The sequence below is a fragment of the Salvelinus namaycush genome, chromosome 7, assembly GCF_016432855.1.
Source record: "Salvelinus namaycush isolate Seneca chromosome 7, SaNama_1.0, whole genome shotgun sequence".
In the NCBI taxonomy this organism is placed as follows: Eukaryota; Metazoa; Chordata; class Actinopteri; order Salmoniformes; family Salmonidae; genus Salvelinus; species Salvelinus namaycush.
The window spans coordinates 36,319,371-36,340,310 of record NC_052313.1 but is presented as its reverse complement, the minus strand read 5'-3'; the positions used below and the strand labels follow the sequence as shown (position 1 = coordinate 36,340,310).

At 41.8% G+C, this 20,940-nt stretch overlaps 1 pseudogene; it reads left to right on the top strand.

Moving 5' to 3' along the window:
* The window catches only part of LOC120050706, a 63,799-nt pseudogene that overhangs the window by 7,522 nt on the left and 35,337 nt on the right, over positions 1-20,940 (top strand).

The window sequence follows — 20,940 nt, the reverse complement described above, 5'->3', positions numbered from 1 at the left end:
CTCGATTTACGGTATAGTAATTTACGGAATTAACTGAAATTCAAATGTGTTTATTTTTTGGGTACTAATTAAATTGATTTACGCTATAGTAATGAAATATGAATGACATTATTTTGTATCTCTATGATCTATGACTATTAAATATTAGCAGAAGTTTTGTAAGCTGAGATACAGTATTTGGCTACGTCCATGTTTTTACATACCGTACTGCAATTGGGCCCCCCTAATAAGATCATTCATAGGGCAACTGGTGGTAAATCTTTTAAAGAAAACATTCATGCAAATTCAGGTCCAGGTAGATATTTTTAGCTTAACAAAACATGCGATAAAGAAATAAAAAGTCCTTCTTGGGAAAGAGCAGTTACTCTCCTTTCCAAAAACAGATTTAAAATGTAAATGATATTAAAGAAGCTGGGCCAATGTCTGATAAGGGAACTTTTCAAATTTCATTATACTTTTCAGTCGGGATTGGAGTGAATTCACAGTGAGAGTTTGTGCCTTCAACAAGATGCATTTGTAAACCTGTACTTCCTAGTCAGCATTCTATCTGTCTGGAAACCACACAGTGGAGTTATTTATGGGGTTTGTCCAGTAGTCATTTTATAATATCATTACCATCAGAAGCTAAAACGAACCCTGAGCCAAGTTAAATATCTGTTTTATTTTAGAAGTAAGAACATTTTTTTCTTCTTCTTCTCAGCCGTATAGACAGACATTTGTACTTGAGGAAGATTGAGACTTTCATAAAGCAACACATGCATGATCTGTGTCGTGTTTAATGGGTTATTTATCCAAGGATATTTACCCAGAGTGCTAATATGTGTGCCTACACTGCATGCGTTTAAATAAGTATGGCTTAAAAGGGGCAATCTGCAATAACAAAGTATGCATCCCACCACTGTTGAGAGATGGGGCTGAAAAGATGTAAACATTCTCAAATTAATTGACAGAGCTATAGATGCAGGACTGACCATCCATGATAGTTTAAACCATGTTTTGAGGCTATACGGTGATTGTTTACAATTACATTGTTTACAAACAAAGAAGTAAACCAAGCTTAAATTTGGGGTTCTGATGGGAATAGACAGTTTATCTAAGCTCATGGGGCATTTACAAAGTATACTCGTCAAGAACCAATGGCTATATATCATGAATGGAAAAGTCCTAAAATATATGTAGCAATCGCAGATTGCACCTTTAACATACTAATATGTGTGCCTGTGAATACACATACAGTATGCCATCTAATGAGTTATGATTTTGCTTGATGAAATTATGTTATAATGATGTTAACATGTTGCTTGCCGCAATGACTTAAACGCTTTAGATGAGGCTTGTGTGTATGTTAACAGCTTTTCGTGTGGCATGAAACAAGGCATGTCGGCTATACAGTATATTTAGAAACAAGCAGAGTGCCCATACGTTCAGCACTCTCTCTTTGTGCAGATTGAATAACACACAGCATCGTTTACACATATGCTACATACCACGTAATTGCCATCAATATGCACTGTTGGTAACCACAGGGTATTTGTTTTACAAGCTGAAGCCACTGCTTCATTATCTAGAATTAGATATATATGGCAATTTAACAGCTATACATACAGTATGCTTTCAGCATAGCTGCTACCAATTACCCTACTTTGTGCTCTGCTGTTTTTGATAAAGTGTTGCTGGTGATTGTAAGTGGCTTATGTGAAAAAACTATTTATATGTAGGTGCCAACATTGTTAACAAGTTTATTACGTACCAAACCACACTCAAAGGTTGTGTACTGTGTAAGTGTTTACCTAGAATGTGGTCATTTTTATTACATAGGTGGCTTCTTAATTTAACTGCCACATAACAACACATTAGATTATCCCTTATTTGTGCCTAAAAGATTTGTGCCATATATATTTGTATATATAAGCATGAGGATATGTCCTTAGTTTATATAATCATATAATAATCAGATTGTTTTATGTCCTGAGGTAAAGTAACCCTTTCAATATCAATTGACAATGATGGCGCCGGAGGGGATGGCTGCCGTCGTATCGGCTCTTAACAAACCATGCTATTTTGTGGTTTTGCATTGTTCCTAACTTGTTTTGTACATAATGTTGCTGCTACCATCTCTTGTGACCGAAAAGAGCTTCTGGACATCAGAACTGTGATTACTCACCTCAGATTAGACAAAGAGTTTTTCTTCAATGAGTCGGAGGGGAGGGATATACTACAGACACCCAACCAGGCCCAGATCCCCGTCATTCACTGGAGAAGGAAACTGAGATTTCGCCGAAAAAGATCAGGGTGCCTTGTGAGGATCAGGCGACGAGTGGCTAATCTGCCTTTGCCATCCGTCCTGCTAGCTAACGTTCAATCGCTAGAAAATAAATGGGACAAAATGAAAGCACGTATATCCTACCAACGGGACATTGAAAACTGTAATATCTTATGTTTCACCGAGTTGTGGCTGAACGACGACATTAAGAACATACAGCTGGCGGGTTATACACTCTATCGGCAGGATAGAACACCAGCCTCTGGTAAGACTGGGGGCGGGGGCCTATGCATATATGTAAACAACAGCTGGTGCATGATATCTAAGGAAGTCTCAAGGTTTTTCTTGCCTGAGATAGAGTATCTCATGATAAGCTGTAGACCACACTATCTACCTAGAGAGTTTTCATCTGTATTTTCCATAGCTGTCTACAGTACATACCACCACAGACCGATGCTGGCACTAAAACCGCACTCAATGAGCTGTATACTGCCATAAGCTAACAGGAAAACGTTCATCCAGAGGCGGTGCTCCTAGTGGCCGGGGGCGACTTTAATGCAGGGAAACTTAAATCACCTCTTAGGGATTCGATCCCGTAACCGGGATCAAAATCGACAACATCCGGTGAAGTTGGAGCGCGCCAAATTCAAATGACAAAATAGTAATTTTAAACATTCATGAACATACAAGTGTCCGACATCATTTAAAAGCTTAACTTCTTGTTAATTCAACCACGTTGTCAGATTTCAAAAAGGCTTTACGGCGAAAGCATACCATGCGATTATCTGAGGACAGCGCCCCACATCAAAATACTTTCTCAAACCAGCACAGGCGTCACAAAAATCACAAATAGCGAATAAATAAATCACTTATTGTAAGGTCCTGACCAGAGTTCTTATGTGTTTTGCTTGTTTAGTGTTGGTCAGGACGTGAGCTGGTTGGGAATTCTATGTTGTGTGTCTAGTTCGTCTGTTTCTGTGTCCAGCCTAATATGGTTCTCAATCAGAGGCAGCTGTCAATCGATGTCCCTGATTGAGAATCATATATAGGTGGCTTGTTTTGTGTTGGGGATTGTGGGTGGTTGTTTCCTGTCTTTGTGTTTTGTCTGCACCAGCTAGGACTGTGACGGTTAGTTTGTTTTGTCATTTTGTATAGTGTCTTGTTTTGTGTTAATTAAATAATGGAAAATTACCACGCTGCACATTGGTCCTCAGATCCTTCTCGCCTCTCCTCGTCTGAGGAGGAGGACGACTTAGACTGCCGTTCCACTTATCTTTGAAGATCTTCCTCTGTTTGCAATCCCAAGGGTCCCAGCTATACAACGAATGGTCGTTTTGTTCGATAAAGTCCTTCTATATCCAAAAAAGTTTGTTTAGTTGGCGCCTTTGATTTCAGTAATCCACTCGTTCAACATGCATAAAAACAAATCCAAAACGTTACTGGTAAAGTTCGTCCAAACAAGTCAAACGATGTTTCTAATTAATCCACAGGTACTCTAATATCTAAATAAACTATACAATTTAAGACGGTGAATAGTATGTTCAACAGGGAAGATAAATGAGCGCGCACCTCATTTACGAGCACAACAAGACTACTTTTCTAATGAGGGACACCTTGGAAAAACTCCAACTATTTGTTCATTTTTCAAGAAACAAGCCTGAAACCCTTTTTAAAGACTGTTGACATCTAGTGGAAGCCATAGGAGCTGCAATCTGGGTCCTTTTTATTTGTATATCCCATAGGCTAGCATTGAAATGGCCTGTGACCTAAAAAAAAGAATCTGGATGGATCTTCCTCGGGTTTTCACCTGCCATATTAGTTCTGTTATACTCACAGACATTAGTTTAACAGTTGTATAAACTTCAGAGTGTTTCTATCCAATGCTACCAATTATATGCATATCCTAGTTTCTGGGCCTGAGTAACAGGCATTTTACTTTGGGCACGTCAGTCATCCGAACTTCCGAACACTGCCCCCTAGCCCTAAGAGGTTTAAATCAGTTTTACCAAATTTCTATCAGCATGTTAAATGTGCAACCGGAGGGAAACAAATTTGAGACCACCTTTACTCCACACACAGCGCTCAAGCTCTCAAAGTACACAGCTCTCACAGAGTACAAAGCCCTCCTTCGCCCTTCATTTGGCAAATCTGACCATCATTTTATCCTACTGATTCCTGCTTACAAGCTAAAATTAAAGCAAGAAGCACCAGTGACATGATCTATAAAAAAAGTGGTCAGATGAAGCAGATGTTAAACTACAGAACTGTTTTGTTAACACAGACTGGAATATGTTCCGGGATTCTTCCGATGGCATTGAGGAGTACACCACATCAGTCACTGGCTTTATCAATAAGTGCATCGAGGATGTCGTCCCCACAGTGACTGTACGTACATACCCCAACTAGAAGCCATGGATTACAGGCAACATTCGCTCTGAGCTAAAGGGTAGAGCTGCCGCTTTCAAGGAGCAGGACTCTAACCCGGAAGCTTATAAGAAATCACACTATGCCCTCCGACGAACCATCAAACAGGCAAAACTTCAATACAGGACCAAGATCGATTCGTATTACATCAGCTCCAACGCTTGTCGGATGGGGCAGGGCTTGTAAACTATTACAAACTACAAAGGGAAGCACAGCCGAGAGCTGCCCAGTGACACGAGCCTACCAGATGAGCTAAGTAACTTCTATGCTCGCTTCGAGGCAAGTAACACTGAAACATGCATGAGAGCATCAGCTGTTCCGGACGACTGTGTGGTCACGCTCTCTGCAGCCGTTGTGAGTAAAACATGTAAACAGGTCAACATTCACAATGCCGCATGGCCAGACGGATTACCAGGATGTGTGCTCCGAGCATGCGCTAACCAATTGGCAAGTGTCTTCACTGACATTTTCAACCTCTCCCTGTCTGAGTCTGTAATACCAATATGTTTCAAGCAGACCACCATAGTCCCTGTGCCCAAGAACACTAAGGTAACCTGCCTAAATGACTACCGACCCGTGGCACTCACGTCTGTAGCCATGAAATTCTCTGAAAGGCTGGTCATGGCGTCACATCAACGTCATTATCCCAGAAACCCTAGACCCACTCCAAATTGCATACCGCACCAACAGATCCACAGATGATGCAATCTCTATTGCACTCCACACTGTCCCTTCACACCTGGACCAAAGGAACACCTATGTGAGAATGCTATTCATTGACTACAGCTTAGCGTTCAACACCATAGTGCCTTCAAAGCTCATCACTAAGCTAAGGACCCTGGGACTAAACACCTCCCTCTGCAAATGGATCCTGGACTTCCTGACGGGCTGCCCCAGGTGGTAAGGGTAAGTAACAACCCTACCCTTACTCAGTCCCTTCCTGTACTCCCTGTTCACTTATGACTGCATGGCCATGCACGACTCCAACACCATCATTAAGTTTGCTGATGACACAACAGTGGTTGTTGTGGTTGCTGACAACGATGAGACAGCCTATAGGGAGGAGGTCAGAGACCTGACCGTGTGATACAAGGACAACAACCTCTCCCTCAATGTGACAAAGGAGATGATTGTGGACTACAGGAAAAGGAAGACCGAGCACGCCCCCATTCTCATCATTGGGGCTGTAGTGGAGCAGGTTGAGTGCTTCAAGTTCCTTGGCGTCCACATCACCAACAAACTAACATGGTCCAAGCACACCAAGACAGTCGTGAAGAGGGCAGGACAAAACCTATTCCCCTCAGTAGACTGAAAAGATTTGGTATGGGTCCTCAGATCCTCAAAAGGTTTTACAGCTGCACCATCGAGAGCATCCTGACGGGTTGCATCACTGCCTGGTATGGCAACTGCTCGGCCTCCAACCACAAGGCACTAAAGAGGGTAATGCGAACGGCCCAGTACATCACCGGGCCAAGCTTCCTGCCATCCAGGACCTCTATACCAGGCGGTGTCAGAGGAAGGCCCTAAAAATGGTCAAAGACTCCAGCCACCCTAGTCATAGACTGTTCTCTCTGCTACCGCATGGCAAGCGGTACCGGAGCGCCAAGTCTAGGGCCATGAGGCTTCTGAACATATTTTTACCCCCAAGCCATAAGACTCCTGAACAGCTAATCAAATGGCTAACCAGACTATTTGCATTGCCCCCTATTTTACGCTGCTGCTACTCTGTTTATTATCTATGCATAGTCACTTTTACTCTACCTACATGTACATATTAACTCAATTACCTCGACACCGGTTCCCACGCACATTGACTCTGTACCGGTACCCCCTGTATATAGCCCCGCTATTCTTATTTACTACCGCTCTTTAATTATTTGATATTCTTATCTCTATTTTTTTGGGGGGGGGGGGGTATTTTCTTAACTGCATTGTTGGTTAAGGGCTTGTAAGTAAGCATTTCACTGTAAGGTCTACACCTGCTGTATTCGGCGCATGTGACAAATACAATTTGATTTGATTTGACTTGATAGATGAGGTGTACATCATTTTTATAATTTAAACAATATATTAATTTCCAAGTAAAATGTAAGATGGTGATGTAAGTAGGTGTCATAATAGAACCACCTGGGTATTCAGCGGGATCCCACGTCCATCCACGATGACACTTTGTTTAACCATGGTTGAGGTTGTCCACCCTCTGCTGGTCAGAAGCGGAAATACAGGCCCCATGTTCTCTCAGGAGAACACTTTTCCTAACTACCTCATGATCTCCTGCCGTGCAAAAGAGCCAGGGTCAGTCACTACCCTCACATTAACTTAATTTCTACAAGTGAATATTATTTCTAATGAATTACGTGTTTCACAGCTTTGAACTGAGTATTCAGCTCTGTTAACATGTTAACAGAGACCTTTCTCAGAAATAGTTTCTTAATTAAGTACCAGAAAAAATCTAACTGTTGATTGGAAGCCTTAGACTAAAAGGCAAAATATAAATACAACACACATAAGTTTGAACAATTATTTTGGAAACTCAGAGAAATTAAGTGGCCTACTCCTCCACCAGACTAAGTAATTTCCACTATGAATGCTGTAACTTATGTCTAGAGAATGTTTTACAGAACATCTGTACATATTTCCATACTTTTTAAGTTAAACAACTTTTTAGTGACACAAAATACCACAAAACATTTGGAAGCCTGACACAAACTGTATTATTTCACTAGCTGCTACAAGGCCAGTCATATGCTCAACATTTTATTTTATAGAAGATCCTATGTCCAATATGAAGTAAGAGAGAACCACCAATCATTCTTTCCCTATTCGTTACCCATAATGGACTTGGCAGAAGGCTCTGTCTTTTTTCTTCTTAATCTGCACCCTACATGGCTAGTCTGCTCCAGATACGGCAGAAGAGTACAAATCACATGCACTCTCCAGGAAGCGGACACTGCCAAGCTGGTTGCTTCTTTCTTACACCGACCGAGGTCGAGGAACATAGACACTAGAAACACAGACTGTGGCTTCATTCCATCTGTCATAGTTCCAGCTCTGTTGGGGGGCACACACACACACACACACACACACACACACACACACACACACACACACACACACACACACACACACACACACACACACACACACACACACACACACACACACACACACACGCCCATGTTATTGCCTTACTGTTTGCACACTCTTGGTTTCTGCCAGATTTCAGTTTTTTGGTGGTGAGGAGGTCTGAACAGTTACATTAAATTTGATCTCTTATAGTGTTTTATTGCGTAAATCAGTTGTTGATTCCATAATCTTATTGGATAAGTAGATACATTTATTATACAATGGTCTTCCTCATTTACCTGAGGAATTACTATTGAGTTGCTGATTATTGATGATCATCCGCCCTGTGTGTCTGGTGTGAATTCCAGAGCGACCTCAACACGTAAATTCCCTCTGTGTGATGTCTGCTTCCCAGGGCACTTCTTAGTGCTTAGTGTGCCCTTGAGGAACCCTAATTTACTCTAGGGGCGGGATACTACTATGGCTGACCCTGTAAAACAACACATTTCACAACACCTATCCAGTGTATGTGTCACGCCTTGACCTTAGATATCCTTTTAATGCTCTATTTGGTTAGGTCAGGGTGTGACTAGGGTGGGCAATCTATGTTTTCTATTTCTTTGTTGGCCGGGTATGGTTCCCAATCAGAGGCAGCTGTCTATCGTTGTCTCTGATTGGTGATCATACTTAGGCAGCCTTTTTTCCACCTTAGTTTGTGGGATCTTGTTTTTGTACTGTTGCTTTCCAGCTCTACAGAACTGTGTGTTTTGTATTTGTTGTTTTTTCGGTGTCATCAATAAAAGAAAGATGTACTCCTACCACGCTGCACCTTGAACTACTCCTTCCATCGACGAGCGTAACAGTATGTGACAATAAAACATACAGTATATACAATACCAGTCAAAAACCTGGACACACCTATTCATTCAAGGGTTTTTCTTTATTTTTACAATTTTCCACAATGTAGAATAATAGTGAAGACATCAAAACTATGAAACAACGCATATGGAATCATGTAGTTACCAAAAAAGTGTTAAACAAATCAAAATATATTTTAGATTTCAGATTCTTCAAAGTAGCCACAGTTTTGCACACTCTTGGCATTCTCTCAACCAGCTTTACCTGGAATGCTTTTCCAACAGTCTTGAAGGAGTTCCCACATATTCTGAGCACTTTGGCTGCTTTTCTTTCACTCTGCGGTCCAACTCATCCCAAACCATCTTAATTGGGTTGAGGTTGGGTGATTGTGGACACCAGTTCATCTGATGTAGCACTCCATCACTCTCCTTCTTGGTCAAAAAGCCCTTACACAGCCTGGAGGTGTGTTTTGGGTCATTGTCCTGTTGAAAAACAAATGATAAAAGCAAACCAGATGGGATTGCGTATCGCTTCTGAAGGCTGTGGTAGCCATGCTGGTTAAGTGTGCCTTGAATTCTAAATAAATCACAGACAGTGTCACCAGCAAAGCACCCCCAACCCATCACATCTCCTCCTCCATGCTTCACAGTGGGAACCACACATGTGGAGATCACCCGTTCACCTACTCTGCGTCTCACAAAGACAAGGCGGTTGGAACCAAAAATCTCAAATTTGGAATTTCCACCAGTCTAATTGCTCGTGTTTCTTGGTCCAAGCAAGTCTCTTCTTCTTATTGGTGTCCTTTAGTAGTGGTTTCTTTGCAGCAATTCGACCATGAAGGCCTGATTCACGCAGTCTCCTCTGAACAGTTGATGTTTCATGAACTCTGTGAAGCATTTATTTGGGCTGCAATTTCTGAGGCTGGTAACTCTAATGAACTTATCCTCTGCAGCAGAGGTAACTCTGGGTCTTTCTTTCCTGTGGCAGTCCTCATGAGAGCCAGTTTCATCATACCACTTGATGGTTGTTGCGACTGCACTTGAAGAAACTTCTTGTTCTTGAAATGTTCCGCATTGACTGACCTTCATGTCTTAAAGTAATGACGGACTGCTGTTTTTCTTTGCTTATTTGAGCTGTTCTTGCCATAATATGGACTTGGTCTTTTACCAAATAGGGCTATCGTCTGTATACCACCCCTACCTTGTCACAACACAACTGATTGCCTCAAACACATTAATAAGAAGGAAAGAAATTCCACAAATGAACTTTTAACAAGGCACACCTGTTAAATTGAAATGCATTCCAGGTGACTGTCTCATGAAGCTGGTTGAGAGAATGCCAAGACTCTGCACAGCTGTCATCAAGGCAAAGGGTGGCTACTTTGAAGAATACTTTTTTTAAACACTTTTTTGCGTTACTAAATGATTCCATATGTGTTATTTCATAGTTTTGATGTCTTCACTATTATTCTACAATGTAGAAAATTGTAAAAATAAAGAAAAACCCTTGAATGACTAAGTCTGTCCAAACTTTTGACTGGAACTGTATATTTATATTTGTGCTTAGTGCCTGTTGCACTTGCTCTGTTTGTAATGTATGTGTCTAGATTAAAGAACCATAATAAATGCTTGTTTTATATATTGGTAATTGACTACGTTTATCAGATCATGAGAGTTTATGAATCTCCTTCATTCTTTCCCTGCTTTGTAATGTGTGATATTTAAAGATATTTTTCCTCTGGATGTAATTTGTGAAGACATTTAGAAATTGCTGTTGTTATTGCCAAATCCCGCTGGTAGCGAAATGTTTTGAGCAGTGTGTCCCTCCCCAGGTTTACGGAGCAGAACGGGTCATAAGAAAAAGGTTTTGACCTGGGTTTAAACTACTCTAAACAAAACACATATCAGCCTGACCTCTGCAGTAAACCTATGCAGTATTGTTGTCTGTGGCGAATCACAAAAGTCACATAAATACTGTATACAAATGTTGTCTCATCATGTTATGTAAACCCCAGTCATTAGTTGTGTAAACCCCAGTCATTAGTTGTGTTTACAGTTTTTTTCATGTGTCTTTCATAATCTGTAGTGTTGAGATGCAGACAAAGGTTGCTTACCAAATTGCATCCTATTCCTTTATTCCCCACATTCCCTATTCCCCACATAGGGCTCTGGTCAAAAGTAGTGTTCTATTTAAGGAATAAGGTGCAATTTGGGACGTAGTCAGACATGTAGTGGTTGAGTTGTAGGCTGCCCACTCTGGCTGCGGATCTGCCCCTATCATGCTAGCTGGAGGAGAGTCTATCATAAAAGATTGTCAGATGTTGTCAATGTTTTAAAGAATGTCTACAATACTTCGAGACGTAAGCTAACAAAAATGGAAGCATATGAGGTTTTCTCTGTGCTATCAGTTCTAAACATAGCGTTTTGTTTTTAAAAGGTATTATCCTAGCCCCACTGAATCCTTTGAAGAGTGAGAAGTGGTGGAGGAGAGAAAAAAGAAGCAGGAGATCCACTGCTGTTACTAGACCAATGGTTCACATTTAGGCCAACATCATAATATGGGGAACACATGTGCCCGTTATCCCACTCCCAACAGTGTGTCAGGCTACCTCTTTTTGTGGGTGAACGATTTGATCAAACAACTGCTTCATATCACAGTAAACCCTGATGCAGTACATTCTGCTATAACTGTTCCCCCAAATCATGAACTGCATAGAACATACTATGTCATTTATAGTTAAAACATGTTCTAGATATTCCCTTTGAAGAACTCTTCTCTCCCACATTGATACGTTCATTACATAAGACGTTCGAGTCTCCTCTGCGTCGGTAGAGTAATCTGTTTGGGATGGTCCTGAGGCTGAGATGTGCAACTAATAAAGTGTGCAACTAATAAAAGCAACTTGCTTTTTTTCTAGGTTTATCTGTGGTTCATTTAAAATGAGAACAGAAAGAAAAACAATTTTAAAAAATGAATAAAATGAAACAATACGATTTTAATTGTTCAATTGCCAGGAGATTTTGACTTCAAGATGCCGTGTCACATTTCAAAGTCATGTAACACATCTCGTATTACACCAGCTTACTGCTGTATTTTCTACCTACTGTGTGGAATTTCTGTTTCTATCTGCCATCAGATGCTTTTGTTCCATCATGATCTAAACCATTTCACATTAACAAAAGATACACTGCAACTTCAAGTTCCTCGGTTTCCAAATCACTAAGAACTTAAAATGGTACACACACGTGCACACAGTCATGAAGAAGGCACGACAGCGCCTCTTCCCCCTCAGGAGGTTGAAAAGTTTGGCATGGGCCCTCAGAAAGTTCTACAGCTGCACCACTGAGAGCATCTTGACCTGCTGCATCACTGCGTGGTATGGCAACTGCACTGCCTTCGATCGCATGGCGCTACAGAGAGTGGTGCGGACAGCCCAGTACATCACTGGGGCCAAGTTCCCTGCCATCCAGGACCTCTATACCAGGTGGTGTGTAAGGAAGGCCTGGAAAACCGTCAAAGACTCCAGCCACCCAAGCCATGGGCTGTTCTCTCTGCTACCGCATAGGAAGCAGTACCTGTGTATCAATTCTGACACCAACAACTTCTATCCCCAAGCTATAAGACTGCTAAATAGCTAACAAAATGGATAAGCAGACTGAGTTGACTCTTCATTTTTACGTACACTCTAAGGACTCCACAAACTGACGCACACTGGCACTCCAACACACACGCATAACATGCACACACACGTATACTGACTCTAGTCACTCTACACACACGCACACTCACAATCAATCATCATTTACACTGCTGCTACTCTGTTTATCACACACCCTGTTGCCTAGTCATCTTCTCCTTACAAATATTGCAAATATTGGAACGGATCATGTATATACAGTATCTTCTTCTTTTTTTGTATTCTTCTTATTTATATTTCTCATTTGTTTATTGATTGATTACTGCATTGTTGGGTTTAGGGATTGCAAGAAAAAAAATCATCACTGTACTTGTGCACGTGACATTTAAAACTTGAAACTTGAATATGAAAACACAATACACTGGAACAAAAAAACACAATGCAGACTAAAAAGTAACTGAGACTGGCAGAAGAATGACCCCAAGTCACCTGTTTTACATTTTACATTGTTTTGTATGTTGCACTTAAGAAGCAATAAACCTACATCTGCCCATATATTGAGGCACTTGTAGTGAAATCAAAGGAAATATGTTCTACCCCCAAACCACTTGTTTGCTTAGTAGTAGTTACTAAGTAGCTAATTGGTTAGAAACAAGCCTTGAGTTATTGTGTGTGTGTAGCAACTGTCAAAACAGTCTTTTGAAGTGCTTACTCATTATTATGTTCATCATTTCAATGCTCATTTTTCTCTTTAATCTCTAACTTAGGTCATTGTCTATGGTTTTCTGACCGCAGGCAGCTTAGTAGTCAGAGTGCCATTCTGTATCGAATAGTTTCTCTCTACCAGTGTTTAGTGTCACAAAGCTAAACACTCACCAAACTGTGGCAAACAGTGAGAGTGAGAAAAAAAAGACAGGGGGAGAAAAGTATGGCAGGAGGGGAGACACTGTGTTTCCCCTTTTCTAAATGTCTCTTTAATTCTTATTTTCTCTGTCTGCGGTTTCATTCATTCATTCATTGGTGCCTTGTTTTCATTATTATTTCAGGGAGGCAACCAGACGGCCACTGTGATTGCTCTGTGCTCCACGAGGGACTTTCATTTAGCCCAGCAGACGTGCCAACTGGCCATCCGGGATGTAGGTGGCCTTGAAGTCCTCATTAACTTGATGGATACAGAAGAAATCAAATGCAAAGTGAGTAGCCCTCCCAGTCCCTGCTCCCTGCCAAGCGGACCTGGTTGCCCGGTGGGGGGAACAGAGCTGTGCTGTGTGTGCCAGCCTAGTGTTTCAGATACAAAGAGTATACTGACTAGGCCTGAGCAGGCAGGCCCGGTGCCTTTAAGGACACAGGATATCAATTCGACTCCAATAGACCTAATGAGATGTGTGGGAGCTTTATATACAGCATGCCTTTATATTGAAACTCTTTAGAAATTGCTGTCTATTTTTACAGCGGGACGTTTTGGGGGTTTACATAATTCTCTTTATTTGTGCTCCTGTTGACAGATGTACCTCATGTTGTTGCCATTGGCTTCACAGCTCTTCTTAATATAGGCCCCCCAAAAAGTTTTCTTGATTTAAAGAGATATACTTTGTTGACTCACCATCTGTGTGTTTGATTTAGATTGGTTCTCTGAAGATTCTGAAGTCGTAACAGTCAGATCCGCCGGGCTATTGCTGACTCCCCAGACAATGACCTGAAATATCTGGCCGCGGAGACCATCGCCAACGGGGCTAAGTTCCGACGGGCCAGGAGGACGGTCAGACAGCACGGAGGAATCAAGAGACTGGTGAGTATGGTTGTAAAATACATACTGTACTGTACTGCAAAGCAAAGCCTTGCACAAGGGAACATAATAATAATGCCATTTAGACAGACGCTTTTATCCAAAGAGACTTACACAACTGTCGGCATTGACAGTGACACATAAATATATATGTAGGTGTGACCCATGCGGGAATTGAACCCACAGCCCTGCTGCTGTTGCCAGCAGCACTCTTTAACTAACCCACTACAGAGCCAATTTGGAATCACATACTGTACTGTAGCACAGCAAAGCGCAAACTTGCACAACATAGGCCAACATGGCACAGCACTACACAGAATAACTCCCTCACTACAGAACAGCACACAGCACAGAATTACTCCTCCACTACACACCAACACACAGCACAGCCCAACCCAACTCCTCACAGTTCTGGCTCTTCTAGCTCCCTCGAGTTTCCATACACTAAGTTCCCTGATAGTCCCCACCCTCCATTCCCCCTTTCCTTGGTCTCATGTGACATACATCAGGGGGAAACAGACAGAATGTCCTTTGACATCCTCGGACCTGAGTTGATGTTTATTGACAGAGCAACCTGTGATTAAAGCCTATGGGCCTTGTATATTTATGTCAATTACCAAATCGGATGTGCTCATTGCAGTCATTGCAGAGGAGAGATTAACTTCACGCTAAGCTACAGACTGAGACCACCTTTGAACTGCATAACATGTGTAATAGCTCTGCCTGCTCTGTGTCAGTGGCCGTGCAGGAACTATGGATTAGCACAGCCTTGACACACAGACTGACGGTCATAAAGGGTCACTCTGGGGTTTCGATATTGTAACATCAACACGTAGACCTGCTGTTTTTCCACATTCTGAGTCTCTTTTTTTATTCTTTTAAGACCCCACGGTAATAGGATTTAATTATGCACCTGATCATGGCCAACAACTTTGTTATTCTCGTTTAATACATTGCGTCAATGGAAACCACAGCTATCATTACAACATCTCCTGTGGATTTCACATTCACTGAACAAATTTGACATTACTTTCGCAATGTCTGATATAAATTGTATTTGATACACGCTGGATCATGTGTGTGTTGTGCTCTGTGTGTGTGCATGTTCTGTGTGTGTACAGGTTCTGCGTGTGTGTGTGTGTGTGTGTGTGTGTGTGTGTGTGTGTGTGTGTGTGTGTGTGTGTGTGCGTGTCTGACTCTGTGTATGTGTTCCCAGGTGGAGTTACTAGACTGCGTGCCTGACTCGGCGGCCCTGACAAAGGAGCAGGAGAAAGACGTGGAGGTGGCTCGCTGCAGGGCACTGGCCCTCTGGAGCTGCAGTAAGAGCACCAGGAACAAGGAGGCCATCCGCAAGGCTGGGGGAATCCCTCTTCTGGCTTGCCTGCTCAAGTCTCCCCATGAGAACACGCTAATCCCTGTGGTGGGAACCCTGCTGGAGTGTGCCTCAGAGGTGAGAGGCTCACTGTGAGGCTCTGGTCAACGGAAGTACACTACATAGGGAATAGGGTGCCATTTCGGGTGCACCCATAGTGTGGGAAGCATGTTCAGCAGATTAAGGCATGGAGTGCCACCCTGAAGAGGACCACTCTGTGATTCCTCATTGGAACCCAACACACTGTCTCTGATTGCCTATGTATTTTCCCTACACTTTAATTTACAGAGAAGTTACAGAATTGCCATCCAGACTGAGGGCATGATCGAGGACTCAACTGTGACAACCACAAGCTCTTCAAGGTGGTCCTATGTCTTAGGTCCATACCTATTCTCATTGAAAAGGAACCCATTAAGAAGCAAAAATGTACATTGATGCTGGGAATGTGAACAATGCATAAGCATTAGGGCAAAGAACTTACAAAACTATGTCCATCATCGTTTTTAGATGTGTACTAATAGCCCCAAAGCTGTATATTTTGCCTGTCTTTCACCGTCTGTGTTAGTGTGCGGAAGAGAAGCGTACCCGTGACCTGGTACGTCAGTACGAGGGCCTGCAGTCCCTGGTGACTCTGCTGAGCCAGGCAGACAACAAGCAGCTCCTGGCCGCCACCACAGGGGCCATCTGGAAGTGCTCCATCAGCATGGAGAACGTGGCTAAGTAACGTTACGCCCCTTATTCCTCCCTCCCATTATTATTACCCCTCATTATCACTACAGCCCCACTCAGATGTGAGCCTAACCAGCACCAGAGTTAAACTGTGTGTTTGCTGGTTGTGATCCCATATATTATATATTATTTACTGTAGTGGGGTCTAGCCCTGACTTTGACAACCCCCCCCCCCCCCCCCCCCCCACGCAGAAGTACAGAGATATTTGACTGACGTCCATTCATCATTTATTGAATGGGTAGCCATAGGTGCTTGGAATACTTCGAAAATATGTTTGCTAGCGTAGTGAGCAAGTGTTTTCCGTGTTTTAGAGAGCTAAGTTGATAGTTTGGGCAGATGGGTCTACATTACGTTCCAATGGAAAGCCGATAGCAGTTGGGATGAGGGTTGAAGGGCTGCAATCACGTGTGGTGTTTTTACAAGACCTCTCACTTGTTCATATCGCTGTCTTACATTTTTCACTCCCAAATGTTGTCACATCTCATCCGTTACGTTGTGTCTGGTCAAAGTGATTATTTGGACAAAATGTAGAGTTCTGCCACGGATTCTATTATCTCTGATCTTTTACATGACTGTTTGCAGGAGGAATGTGCTCTTTTTTTACTGTTAACAAAAGATGAGGTAAAGTCTTGATTTTATAGACACCCAATAATGTTTTAGTCTAAAGCAGCTCTCCTCCAATTAGTATTGAACATGGCCAAGCAGACTGAGAGAAAGCTGCCTAAAAAAAGTACTACTTCATAATGTCAGAAATGTAAGCTGACAGACTCTTAAATCATTTGTCATGTTACGCATGCCTACGTTTACTTAATTGTCATTTAGTTCTCTTCAACAGTGACACTTTTTGGAACCTTTCCTGGCTAGCTTTATTTTGCGTTGGAATTTTTTTTAATGTCAGTAATTTCCCCTAAAAATAAATAACGGATAGAAATCGTGCCCTGACAGCTGTTGACGGTTGCTAAAAAAAGAAAATGATTTAGCTGTATTTATTTTCTTACTCTGGGCTACTCGGGGGACATACAATACAAGCCATATGCATTCATTTATACCACGGTAACCTCTTAATAAATTCAAGGCCTATTTTCAGAAACGATGCCAACAAACTGATAAGGCTGTGTCTTTTTATATATTTTTAGGATAAGAGTGTTTTAAAAAAAAAGAAATTATGTGATGATTTAAGATATGTGGAAATGTCTAGCCTTTGACTCAAAAACACTGTAGGATTTAAAATTGCAGACGGCCCAGTAGCACTCACACCGACCTCTCTCTAACTCATATTTCATAACTGACAGAATGATATCCTACATTTAGAGTCTAAGTTAAGTCTTCCCAACTGAAAGCAGGTGCCTGTTGCCACATTCAATTAAACAAAGATCCCATTACAGAAGTATGCCAATAACCCTCTATTTTAAACAGGTGGATATACACTGAGTGTATAAAACATTAGGAACAGCTTCTTAATATCGAGTTGCACCCCCTTTTGCCATCAGAACAGCCTCAATTCGTCGGGGCATGGACTCTACAAGCAGTCGAAAGCGCTCACGGGGTTGCAGGCCCATGTTGACTCCAATGCTTCACACAGTTGTGTCAAATTGGCTGGATGTCTTTTGGGTGGTGGATCATTCTTGATACACACAGGAAACGGTTGAGCATAAAAAACCTAATAGCATTGCAGTTCTTGACACACACAAACCAGTGTGCCTGGCACATACCCCGTTCAAAGGCACTTAAAAATGTTGTCTTGCCCATTCACCCTCAGAATGGCACACATACACAATCCATGTCTCAATTGTCTCAAGACTTAAAAATCCTTCATTAACCTGTCTCCTCCCCTTCATCTACACTGATTGAAGTGTATTTAACAGGTGACATCAATAAGGGATCATAGCTTTCACCTGAATTCACCTGGTCAGTCTATGTCATGGAAAGAGCATGTGCAGATTACTATCTCTGGTGCCAAGTTCATGATGGACAACTAGACCAGTGGTTGTTGTCATAAACAAAAGTGTATGTTCTGTTTGCATAGAAAGAGGAGTGTTGGTTGGCAACATATTTAGCTGTAAAGACTAAAGAATTTATACAGTATGGGTTTTCAGGGAACAAAGTGAACCTTTCAGACTGCCTTTCAGTCCTTTGGCTACTAAACAAGCCTTCATATTCAGTCCAGTTCTGCTGCATAAAAAAATGGCAGAGATTGGGAGCCCTTCAGAGTGCAGCCTGGCAAGGCGATAAAACAAGTTAACTGCACTGGCAATGAGTAATGTGGCACCTCCATGCACTTGCTCCCATTACAGGCTGCTTGCCGCAGCGTAATTACTCATAACACTGTTGCTATGCAAAAAGGGCCATAATAATAATAATAGCAATGATTAGAATGATACCAATAATCGCATACAAAACCGCAATTGGGTGACACTTCATTAGCAAACATCAAACCCCTCAGACGGGTGCCCTCACACTCATTAAGTGGGGATGTGATAAATAACTAAGGAATCCAGTCAGTGAGAGTGAGAGATTTAACGGTTACTTTCCTGTGTAGCGTTTGTGTTTAGTTTAGTTTTTGGGATGGCTCAAGGGGTTGGGTGTGAACAAAGGTAGAAATGTGGCCGTGGGTTGTCCAGGCAGGCAGGCAGGGAAGAGAGGAAACCAGCGTGATGCAGAGTATAGCACTGAGTGTTTTAATACACACTTACATTTGCGAGTGGATCTGAGTTTTCTTTACTCTCTCAGGATTATTTGAATAACATATAAAAATGTCAAGGTCAGACGCAGGCTTGGAATAAAATGACCAAGCCATTACTGTCAAGCAAGAAAGGCTGCAAACGGTAATAGAGAGTTTCAGGGTGAGTTGTTCAAGGCGTGTGTTCATTTCAGAATCAATCATGGGCCGAGTGGTGTTTCGAGGCAAAAATCGTTTTGGAATATGGTTGACCTTTTTTTGTATTCACAAGTAGTACATGAACAACTTAAACAAGCCCTTGTGGCCAATAGCAGACAGCAGGCTTTTTTGTGAGTTATCTTTAACATGGCCTGGCTGTATGGTACAGGAGGGCCCTAAGGTTACCTCCCAAATGACACCATATTCCCTATGTAGTGCACTACTTTTGACCAGGGCCCATAGTGCTCTGGTCAAAAATAATGGACTAAATAAGGAATAGGGTGCCATTTTGGAAGCGGGCCTGAGATGTAAGTAGGGAGATCAGAAGTCCAGAAGAAGCAGCATCTGTTAGCTATTTGCCTGATTAATGATGCATCAAAATGAGAGATGATTGACGGTTAAAAATATAATTACCTTCATAACTTAAGTGTGTTTGTTTTAAAGCTTTACATTGTCTAGATGTCCAGAGATTAACATTTTCATAAGGCCTGCAATATGGAGGGAGACTAGACCTATAGCCTATATGTATGAAATGCCTTCATAAAAAGGTCATTTCAATCTTTCCGTCTCGCACTAGGAAAGTTTTGGACCGTTGTTTCGTGCAGATTTAAAAGCAGATTTATAGGTGCATTGATATGTGTCCGCTTCGAAATATATATACTTTGGTGTTATGGACACACACAAACGCTTTGTAAAACTAAGCTCTGTAACAAAAGAGTGAGGGAATAACTTTGCAATGGAAAGTGCTCCTTGCCAAAACTAATTTGTATTTGCCAACACAATAATGTTTGAGGTCAAGATTGTGTGGTTCAGTTACAGTTACTGACTATCCATCCAGTCCTCCTTCTCTTACCTCTGTTCCAGAGTCTATGATGAACAGACCATAATTATGTATCGTAATGATACTTCTTTCTTGCCTCACATTTCTATCTACAGAAAATTGCTCACCGGAGCCCACAGCTTCTGGTACGCAAGCTGTTTTAATTAGTTCCCCGCATCCAGTGCAGGCGGGAGGGATTGTTAATTGCGCTACCGAACTGCCCCTAATCAAAACGAAACAAAACGGCCTAAACCCAGCCGTCAGAAAACACAGAAAATTTAACTTTTTTCAATGTGTCAATCACTCTCGAGTCATCTGGGACCCACGAGCTAAGCCCAAGGGACTACTAGGGGGGCACTTGAACATTCGTAGTGTCATTCCAAAAAGTGATCAAATTCAACATCTACTCACAGACTCCAACCTTGACTTTCTCTGCCTCTCAGAGACATGGCTCCATAAAAACTCTCCATCTGCTGCTTTGATTGTGCCTGGCTACAATGTTTTCAGGAGAGACAGGACTGAAGGAAGAGGAGGGGGTGTGATGATTTACATTAAAGAACATATCCGATGTAAACAAATTGAGTGGTCATGTGATAATGAACTAGAATGTATTGGCCTGAACATTACACTGTCTCCCCAAATGTCTTTTACCCTCATTGGAATGTATAGGCCACCTTCCACCAAAAGTGTGTTTTTTGATCAGTTTAATAACATGCTTAGGGAATGTGATTTTGGGAAAGAGGTCATCTTAATGGGAGATTTTAACATTAATTATGAAGACAAGTGTTGTAGGAAAACTCTCAAACGGATCACTAATACCTTTGACCTTACACAGCTAGTTAAAGGGCCAACCAGGGTGACTTGTTGCTCTAAAACACAGATTGATTTGGTGTTCAGTAATAAACCAGAGAGAGTGACTAAATCATTCAATATGGTTACTGGGCTATCTGATCATAATCTGACACTTATAGCCAGAAAGCTGTCTAAGAGCAGGTTTAACCTCTCTACTGTTAGAAAGCCTGATCAACTAAGAATACCTAAGAGTGAATTAAGCTATTTTGAAAACGCAATTAAGGGAATTAACTGGAATGATCTCTTGTCCTATG